We start from the raw sequence: 10,243 nt of genomic DNA on the forward strand, positions 1-10,243 counted from the left end.
ACAGTGGACTATCGAGGCCTGAATGAAGTCACGCCACCACTGAGTGCTGCAGTGCCAGACATGCTAGAACTTCAGTACGAACTAGAGTCAAAGGCAGCCAAGTGGTATGCCACAATTGATATTGCTAATGCATTTTTCTCCATCCCTTTAGCAGCAGCATGCAGGCCGCAGTTTGCTTTCACTTGGAGGGGCATCCAATACACCTGGAATCGGCTGCCCCAGGGGTGGAAACACAGCCCTACCATTTGCCATGGACTGATCCAGTCTGCACTGGAGCAAGGGGGAGCTCCTGAGCATCTTCAGTACATTGACGACATCCTCGTGTGGGGCAACACAGCAGAAGAAGTTTTTGAGAAAGGGAAGAAAATAATCCAAATTCTCCTGAAAGCTGGTTTTGCCATTAAAAACAGCAAGGTCAAGGGGCCTACACAGGAAATCCAGTTCTTGGGGGTAAAATGGCAGGATGGACGTCGCCATATTCCAATGGATGTGATCAATAAAATAACAGCAATGTCTCCGCCAACTAGCAAAAAGGAAACGCAAGCTTTCCTAGGCCTTGTGGGATTCTGGAGAATGCATGTGCCAGGCTATAGTCAGCTTGTGAGTCCTCTATATCGAGTGACTCGAAAGAGAAACTATTTTGAGTGGGGCCCTGAGCAACAACAGGCCTTTGAACAAATCAAACAAGAAATAGCTCGTGCAGTAGCCCTTGGGCCTGTCCGTACTGGACCAGCTGTGCAAAATATACTGTACACTGCAGCTGGGGAGCATGGGCTCACCTGGAGCCTTTGGCAGAAAACCCCAGAAGAAACTCGAGGTCGACCTCTGGGCTTCTGGAGTCGGGGCTATCGAGGATCAGAAGCCAATTACACCCCAACTGAAAAGGAAATACTCACAGCATATGAGGGTGTTCGAGCTGCTTCAGAAGTTGTGGGTACAGAGGCACAGCTCCTCTTGGCACCGCGGCTACCTGTGTTACATTGGATGTTCAAAGAGAAAATTCCCACTACACACCATGCAACTGATGCTACATGGAGTAAGTGGATAGCGTTAATTACACAGCGGGCTCGAATGGGAAAACCCAATCGCCCAGGAATCCTGGAAGAGATTATGGACTGGCCGGAAGGCAGAGATTTCGGAGTGCCAACAGAAGAGGTAACCCGTGCTGAAGAGGCACCACCATACAATGAGTTGCCAGAAGACAGAAAGCAGTATGCGTTGTTTACTGACGGATCCTGCCGTGTGATAGGGAGCCATCGGAAATGGAAAGCTGCTGTGTGGAATCCCATACGACGAGTTGTGGAAGCCATGGAAGGGGAAGGTGAGTCGAGTCAGTATGCAGAAGTAAAAGCCATACAACTAGCCCTAGATATCGCCGAAAGAGAAAATTGGCCAGTATTGTATCTTTATACTGACTCATGGATGGTGGCAAATGCTCTGTGGGGGTGGCTGCAGCAATGGAAAGAGAGCAACTGGCAGCGCAGAGGTAAGCCTATCTGGGCTGCTACCCTGTGGCAAGATATTGCTGCCCGGGTAGAAAACCTGGATGTTAAAGTACGTCATGTAGATGCCCACATGCCCAAGAGTCGCACTACTGAAGAACATCAGAACAACAAAGAAGTGGATCGAGCTTCGAAAATTGAAGTGGCTCAGGTGGACCTAGACTGGGAACGTAAGGGTGAGCTGTTTGTAGCTCGATGGGCCCATGAAACATCAGGACATCTGGGGAGGGATGCCACTTACAGATGGGCTCGTGATCGAGGGGTGGACTTGACCATTGAGGCCATCACACAGGTTACCCATGAGTGTGAGACCTGTGCTGCAATCAAGAAAGCCATGAAGGTAAAATCTCCCTGGAACAGGGGGAGATGGTTAGGGTTTCAATATGGTGAGGCCTGGCAAATTGACTATATCGGACCACTCCCAAAAACTCGCCAAGGCAAACGGTACATACTCACCATGGTAGAAGCAACTACTGGGTGGCTGGAAACATATCCTGTAAACCATGCCACAGCCCGAAACACTATCTTGGGCCTGGAAAGACAAGTATTGTGGCGTCATGGTACACCAGAGAGAATTGAGTCTGACAATGGGAGTCATTTCCGAAACAATCTTGTTACCTCCTGGGCAAAGAGGCATGGTATTGAGTGGGTGTACCACATCCCTTACCACCCACAAGCCTCTGGGAAGGTTGAGAGGTACAATGGACTGTTAAAGACTATGTTACGAGCATTAGGTGCTGGGACGTGGAAACAATGGGACACAAATCTACCAGAAGCCACTTGGCTAGTTAACAATAGGGGGTCTGACAGCCGTGCTGGTCCTGCCGAAACAAAACCCCTACACACTGTGAAAGGAGCTAAGGTTCCCGTAGTGCATATAGGAAGGTGGATGGGGAAGGCAGTGTGGGTTGCTCCTGCCTCGGGAAAAGGCAAACCCACTCGTGGGATTGTCTTCGCCCAAGGACCAGGGTATACCTGGTGGGTCATGCAAAAGAATGGGGATATCAAGTGTGTGCCTCAAGGAGATTTGACATTGAGAGAAAACTAATCTATAATCTAAGTTGTATGTTGTAGGAAGATGCTGTAGGATCAACGACAGGTCAACTTTGCAAGGAGCCGGGCAGTGCAACAAGGACTTGAGCTAAGCTGGTGCTGGTGTCCAAACATCCAACTCCGCCTGCCTTGAGTGGCCACTTTGGCAGATGAAGACCTAATCATCAACAGTTCTTATGAACATTTTCCAAGAAAGACCTATGGAATGAAAAGATACATCTGCCTATTAATCCTGTCCTGTTAAATCCTTGTCCTGTTAAAGGACAAGGGATAATGATGAGAATGCTTGTATGCTAAAGTATGGGGATCTGAGTGTGACACAAATGTTATGGAATAAGGGGTGGAAGTTGTACTGGGTCTGGCTGGAATGTTAACTTTCCCGGCAGCAGCCCATTCAGTGCCGTACTCTGTACTTGTAGCTGGAACAGCAGTGTTATCACACCAGTGTTGTGTCTACTGCTGAGCAGCAGTGGCACAGCGTTGGGCCTTTCTCTAACCCTCCTAGGGGGTGGGCAAAAAAGTGAGGAGAGAAACATCACTAGGGCAGCTGACCTAAACCAATCAAAGGGATATTCCATACCATGTGGTGTCACACTCAGCAATAAAAGGTGGAAACAGGAAGAAGAGGGGAGGGGTGGGCTCTCGTTGAGAAGACGTCGGTCCTCCTCTCGAACACCGGCTGCGTGCGTTGAGGCCTTGCTTCAAGGACGTGGTCAATCATCGCTCATTTGTGGGAAGTAGAGAGTAATTTCTTTCCTCTGCACTTCCATATAGCTTTCATTTATTTTGTTTGTTTGTTTTCCTCCCTTTTTCCCCTTTCCCTTTTATTTCCCCTTAGTTAAATTGTTTAGTTCATGGTAGTCTTTATTTAATTATTATAATTATTTCCCTTTAATTAAATTATCCTTATCTCAACCCGTGAGTTGTTCTTTGCTTTACTTCTCCCCCTCCTCATCTAAAGGAGGGGGAGTGAGAGAGCGGTTGTGGGGTTTAGCTGCCCAGCACGGTAAAACCACCACAAGGGCTAACACCCAAGATTTTAAGGTCTCAGCCCCGGGCTGAGGCAGAACTATTAACATTCCTACATCCTCTTTCCCTGCTCATTCAACTTCAAACACCTTTAACACCTTCAACAACCCTTTTAACACTTCCTTTATCTTTCTCCAGCCTGTACTTTTCTCATGCCAGCACCAAAGGCTCAGTCAGGGGCCAACTTAATTCTGTACCTTTTCTCTCCAAGATGCTGAAACAACATCAGTATACAACATTCCATCCTATTTTCTTTCTCGAAAACAACATTGACTGTAGCAAAGTATTAAAGTTTCAAGTTCCATTAAAAGGCCACTTTTCTCCACATTCCAGCTTATAAAGCGGCCACCACCAATTACAATATTTTATCAATGTTTTCCTGTTCATACTTCCACCAGCAGATCCTCCAATATCCTTCCAATGACTCAAAACGCATCCTAAAGGGCTGTTCTTTAAAATCCCACCAGTTTGCCTTTCTCCCATTTTCCCAGTTCACACTTTCAGAATACACTTATCACTTACAAAATGCAGCACGCAGGTATCTTTCTATAGCAACGCCACGAACCTACTATTATTACCAATAATATAGCCAAAATCACAATAACAATAATCAGAGTCAAATTCCACATGCAATAAGTCAGAAAACTGAAATAAGTAACTCTGTAACAAATGAACCTTATTAGCAAACTTGCCAGGTTCCAAACGGCAATTGAATGCCAACAAAATCAAACGTATACTTAAGGTGCTAGCCACAAAAGTATACACCACCCTGCAGAACTTTTATCTTCCGACTTATGGGCAGTTTCAAATGACCGGTCTACCAAACAAACAAACCAAAACCAAAATAAAGAATACTGTCACTTACAGAGATGGGATCCTTGTCTGCCTCTGCAGTGATCCGTTGAGTCAAGGAGTCCCTCTGGGAAATCCCGGGGGTACCCTAGGGAGTCCTATTCCCAGCGGGTCCTGCAGTCCAGCAGAGAGGCTGTCCCATCTGGGGTGCCAGATTGATTCAAAGATCGAAGCTGAAATTTCTAAGTGACGAAGTATCCTTTATTGTCAGCGCTGGATGCACGGGGGATCCTTCCACCTAACATGCATGTTCAAAGTAACAAACTATCTCATACTTATACAGCAAAACAATGAATATTCAATTAATGCTTATACATATTCATTACCTAAACCCGCCTACTCTTGCTTCGTATGCTAATTAGCTTATCAGTCCTTGCGCTTGCGCAAAGCCTCCCAAGAATTGTGGGCTGGGGTCTTCAGGACGTGGGCAGTGATCTTTGGGAGGAAGACCGTAGGTCTGGGGACTGCTAAGATCAAGTTGCCTGCAACTTTACACCATAACAGCAGACGAAGTGGTGTTATGGTTTATGGGTTTTATGGGTAGTTTAACACATTTTATATGTGGTTTACATCCATTTGAGTATGAAGCAGGTGCTAGGGGCGCAGGATTGCATCCCCCTCCTGCCTCAGCCTCCTGATGGGCTGCCATGGCTGGCATCTGCCCTCCTCCCATCCTCCAAAGGATGGTGTTTCGCCTTCCCTCACCCAAGGAACATCGATTTGGCTCTGCCACTCGAAGGCAGGTGGCCAGGGACTGCCCTATGCTGGGCCGGTCTCAGGCCCTGAGATAATTTCTGTCGGGAAGGAGGGCACTACTTTTTCTCAGCTCCCACCCGTTCCCATGTGCGGAAGGTTACAGATTCGAGCGAAGTAACCTCCACATCACACTTCCAGTGCGCCTGCGCGCCTGCAGGTCACGCAAACGCCGTTGCGCCGTTCCGGTCAAGCTCTCCTAGCGGGCACATCGAGTGAAAAGTGACAAGGAACGGAGCCAATGAGCGGCGTCATACCGCCAGAGGGGCCGAGTCTCGCGCCCTCTCACCCCTCCCCATCTCCCGTTCTCTCCCTGCTTTTGTCCCCCCGCCCTTCCTTTGATTCGCTTTCTCGACCCGCCAATCGCTTGCGGGAAGGGGGTAGGGGGCGGGGTCTTTCCACCGCCCCCCAATCTCCTCTCCCTTTTCCCTTGAACGACGTATTTGCGGGCCATCGCGCCACCTCCTCTCCCAGCCGCTGGGGTGGGCGGGCCGAGGCTGCGACCATTGGGGGCGGGCGGATCGAGGCTACGACCAATGGGAGCAGGGGGGCGGTGCTGAGGGAGGAGGGTGGTCGCGCAGCCAGCCGGGGAGTAGGAGGTTTGGCCTGGGTTCGTCGTGGGGGGTTGGAGCTGCTGGGGTTTCCGTTTTGTTGCGGTGTGAGGGGATCGGGTAGGGCCTTACTCCCTGGCCTGGGGTTTTTCTACCCCCCCCGGCGCGGAGCTGAGCTGGGTCCGCGGGGAGCCGGGAGGGGAGCGTGGGGAGCTCCTACAGCGGGGCCGTGGCGTGCTGCTGCGGGGGTGGAGCGGGGAGGGGAGCCGGGTGCTGTCCTGCGGGCTCCGGGTGGTAAAAGGGGAAAAAATCGGGTGTGTAAGGAGCCCTTGCCAGCTGGGGGCCAGGCTAGTTTGAGGCTTCTCGGCCGCTCGTTGCGGTGCTTGGCTGCCAAAAGCCCTGTGTGTTCTGCTCACCTTAACGCACCAACGGGTGGGCTGGAGGAAAAGTTCTCGCCGGGTTTTCCAAACGGGGGTTTCTGGAAGTGCTTCAGCCTGTTGTTGTTGCATGTCGGGCTCCTGTTATCGTGGTCAGAGATGCGTGAGCTTCCATCGATAGCAAGGAGGTGGTAATGACAGCTTATTAGGAAGGAGGCTGCACATAACTGCAGGTTTGGCTGATCGCAGGTGTGATACTTTTTGCCTGGAGAGCTGTGCTTTCAAACTACTTTGTGGTGTTACATCTATGAGGCTGACCTCTGTAATGAGAGGCTGGTTAGGCTTTGTTCTGCTCTCCAGACTGAGGAAAAAAACCTGTTGTTAAGGTGCTTTTTTTTTTTTTTAACAAACAAGGTTACTGTTTAGACTTTCCTATACTTTATCATAGTGTTAGAGCTTCACTTGTGTGGTATATGAGTCCATCTTTTGCCATGTTTATTCAAAGGGATAGCTTTAAAATGTAAGGGTTTACAAACTCCTGTGTCTTAAAGGGGCATGAGAATGTAACTAAATGGGGGTAGCTGAAGTTGCCAGACTCTCCCCACCCTGCTTCATTTGCTTAGCACTGTCATGATAAAAGATAGCATTAACTGTAAATCCCCTTGAAAAAGAGGAAAGGGGAGGTTCTTAGTTGAGGTGGCTTAAGCTTCGCTTAAGTGTGTTCTTTGGGTTATCTTCGTTGGGATGTTTCCTATTAAGATATTTAATAGGATAACTTGGTAGTTGTGTGGTTTAGACTTGGACTACGCCAACAGTCATTAAAATGAGCAAGAGGGAGGATTCAGTTCTCTTTATGGAGGAATCTGGTCATGGGTAGTATAATCTTGGAGAATAGTTAGCTTTCCTGAGATTCTGTTTGACCATAATAATAATAAAAACACAATTGAAAAAATGAGCTTAAAAAAAACCAACACATTGGTCTCTTAACTGATCTTTTTTTCCCTCCACCTAGAAGCTAGGTGTGTGAGCAAAATCAAATGAGCTTGAGTTGCACAGGGAATCTCCAAATGAAAGGCCCTCCTAGGTGTTCTTACTTGATCCTGTTCTACTTGTCCTGTTCTACTTGATCTTTCAGAAGTGTTGAGCACCAGTTGATATAATTGAGTTCATTGGAGCTTAAAAATCTGTGCTAGTGAACGAAAATTTAAAAAACAAAACTTTTTTCCATTTCTGATCCCTTTCCCAGAAAAGTACTGGGAGAACAGACTTTGTAGTAGGTTCTGGATAGCAATGAATCCAAGCTCTGTTTGAGACTGAAGAAAATTCCTAGGTTTTGATTATATAAAGAACAGTGTGCAGAATTTTAATTATTATTAAAGGTATTCTGTAGTTTTCAAATGTATTCAGCACTGCCTTAATGACTGCATGTAAATGCCCTGTAATTGAAAGCATCCATTTATGGGCCTACCTTGTTAAGTGAGCTGTAAATTCTGCTTTTCAGATTGTGGCTTAATGATAAAAGTCATTCAATCCAAACTGGTTGTGAATTGTACTGAGAGGCAAACAATACCTAAGCTTACTTTGCCAAAATACTTGTAATTGTTGATTTGTTAAACAGAATTGCTGCAGGTCATGCAATGGGATTATTTATTTATTTATTAAACAGAATGGAGAGCACAGGCAGCCCTGTGCTCAGTGCTCTGGGCTAGAAGAAATTAGCCACTGCAAAAATTCTTACTAAACGATGCTTTCAACTTCCAGTAGAGTAACTGTCTTACAAAGAGAAAGGTATTGTTCCAGATGACTTCTTATTGTCATTGTGTGTTTGACAGCCATAGTGTGAAGTAAGACCAAGAAAGAGACTGCAAGAGCAGCTCCCGGATCTCCTATCAGCGTAGTCTAGGGCTTGAGTTTGATTTAATTAAGCTGGAGTGAGATGAGCATAATGTAAGACACTTCAGTGTGCAGTGAACATGAAGGGGAGCCTGGCCTGTTGGAGAAACACTTGTTGATGTTAGGCTGGTTTGGAAAGTCAACTTGCATTAGTTAATTACTAAATGTGCTTGTGTGTTGTTTAATGGAGGGGGGGACGTGCTAAGTTATATGGCTAGAAGCTGAACCAGGTACCTGCTTTTTGGTTTGGGGACTACCTGTCAGCTTTACCCCAGCAGTATTTACTTTCCAAAATAATGAAACTGACCTTTGTTGCACCTGGGCCATTTTAATCAAAGCAAATAAGGTGAGAAGAGGTTAAACTATTGTGGTTTGGAATGTTCCTTTTGGTGCTTTTGTGGCACTACTGAGGTTTTCCAGTTTTGAGGAGCAATGCTGTGAGTTCATAACTAGGAAGGATGTGGAAAACGTTTGCTGCTTTGCAGGGACAAGTGAATCGGCTGACTGTAGTTTTGGCAATATTCCTCTCAGGTAATTCTAGGAGAGTTGCTAAAATATGTCAGTCCTATTAGTTTAATTCAAAGTCAGTGAAGTTAGCATCTCAGCTAGTTATATGCAATTTTAGTGTGTTATGTGAATGCATGTGTTGCTTCCAATGTGCTAATTTTCTAATAGCAGTAAAGCTTTTTGTTATCTTATCTGGCTGTAGCTTGCAGTAGTCCTTAGTAATTGAAGAAAAATTTAGCTCCTGAAACTTTTCTATCATTTTGTTGCTTGCTGTGCTTTAACCCGGCTGGCAGCTAAGCTCCACACAGCTGTTTGCTCACCCTCTCCCCTCCCTCTTTGGGATGGGGGAGAGAATCAGGAAAATGGAGCTTGTGGGTTGAGATTAAGACAGGAAAAAAAAAGATGGTAATAGTACTCTTACTAATAATGTGTATGAAACAAGTGATGCACAATGCAATTGCTCACCACCCTCTGACTGATGCCCAGCCTAACCCTGAGCAGCTGCCACCCCTGTCTGTTGTTCAGCATGACATCAGATGGGATGGAATACCCCTTTGGCTAGTTTGGGTCAGCTGTCCTGGGTCTGTCCCCTCCCAGCTCCTGCTGCACCCCCAGCCTGCCCACTGGCAGGACAGAGCGAGAAGCTGAAAGGTCCTTGGTTTGGTGTAGGCACTGCTCTGCAACAATTAAAACATCAGTGTGATATCAGCACTCTTCTCATCCTAAGCCAAAGCATAGCACCCCACCAGCTACTAGGAGGAAAACTAACTCTGTCCGAACTGAAACCAGGACAGTGCTTATTTTAGTTCTGCATATGAGAAACAAGAATTTTCTTGTTTGATTCATAATCAAACTTTATGAAATGAGTAAAAGGAAAAAGTCTACTTTGAAAGTAATTCTCTCCTTAATGAGCTATATAAAGACAAAAGTTCTACAGAGTTTCAAGATGCATTGCAATACTAGACCATAAGAAACTTAAAAATTAATGAGGTCACAGCATATATGAAATGTGTTCATCTAATAAATAATTTAATAAATTGTGAACTTTGATTGCAATCCTATTTGGGACTCAGTTGTTTATTACAATTGGGGGCTCGTCCGGGATGGCTTTGGTTCCTGAATTCTGACTTGATCTAGGAGAGGCACCCCACCATTTGGTGGCTCCTGTTCGAGTCAGGTCGGGACTAACGCCATCTTGAACCTGAATAAAGGCAAGCAAAGATTTTGATTTTTTATGAGCTCCCTTGCCGGCTGCAGCACTATATTTTGCCTGTAATTCTGTGGGCGAAGATCTGAATGAGGACGACGGAGTCGTAAGTATTTAAGGCATATACTGTTCGGTTGGGTGGGATCTGGTTGCCTGTGTGTGTAAGAGTGTGACTGAGACGGAACTTAGTTCCGAAGCAAGTGTGGAGGTCTTCTAACCGCGGTTCCAATCTCCCACGAGGGACTTGGCCAGTGAAAGACCGAAGCGATTCCTATAGGATTCGTGGGTGGGTGATAGGTCCTAAACCCCCTGCAAGACACTCTTACTAAGGTAACCAAGGGCTGTGGGAATTGCCATAGTAATATTCCTAGATGGGTCAGACAAAATCGAAGACCAGGGACCAGAAGAAAGGGAGCAAATTACCAGACATACCACCAGAAAGTCCATTAGGAATAATGATTAGAAATTGGAATGATAGGGGGCCCAGAAAAGGAAAGAGTAAATTAAAAATGGTCCAGT

This window comes from Aythya fuligula, chromosome W (assembly GCF_009819795.1).
Source record: "Aythya fuligula isolate bAytFul2 chromosome W, bAytFul2.pri, whole genome shotgun sequence".
NCBI lineage: Eukaryota > Metazoa > Chordata > Aves > Anseriformes > Anatidae > Aythya > Aythya fuligula.